The 520-nt window shown below is 34.2% G+C and overlaps 1 protein-coding gene across 1 annotated transcript in view; it reads right to left on the reverse strand.

The window, feature by feature from the left end:
• Positions 1-520, reverse strand: part of LOC119594629 (neprilysin-2-like) — a 37634-nt gene that overhangs the window by 7513 nt on the left and 29601 nt on the right. The window lies entirely within an intron of this gene.

Below are 520 nucleotides of genomic sequence, written 5' to 3' on the forward strand. Positions count from 1 at the left end.
ATCATGTATTCAATCTCATTGCACCGCAAAGCAAGATTTCTTTCTAGTGTGCTGGTAAAAAAAAACGACAGTGCAACATGACTTGTGGTTTAAGAACAAAAAAGTGGGAAACCACTTCCTCTTCATGCTTGAAATCTGAGAACTTTTGTCAAAGGAAACGTCAAAGAAGACTGCTACACTACATGTGCATGTTTTTTTTTTTTTTTAGAAAACATTCGTGACGTTTCTCTTTGTTATTCTTTGTGTCATTATTTGTCTGATTTTTTCCCTATACATATCACCCTTTTTCTTGATTCATTCTTTACGTGCAAAACAATACCGCACAATATGATAACACTCATTACTATACAGTTCTTATTAGTTCATTACGTCTGTAATCAACATCTCAATCAAGAATTGAATAAGCCTTTGTTTTTTTAGCATTGGTCTCGCCTGAAGTCTATTCTTTATTTCTCTATGCATTGCAGATTTCACGCCTATTCTTTACATTCCTTTCACATGACATCGCACTGACAAGATG

The sequence above is a fragment of the Penaeus monodon genome, chromosome 34, assembly GCF_015228065.2.
Source record: "Penaeus monodon isolate SGIC_2016 chromosome 34, NSTDA_Pmon_1, whole genome shotgun sequence".
NCBI classification, from domain to species: domain Eukaryota; kingdom Metazoa; phylum Arthropoda; class Malacostraca; order Decapoda; family Penaeidae; genus Penaeus; species Penaeus monodon.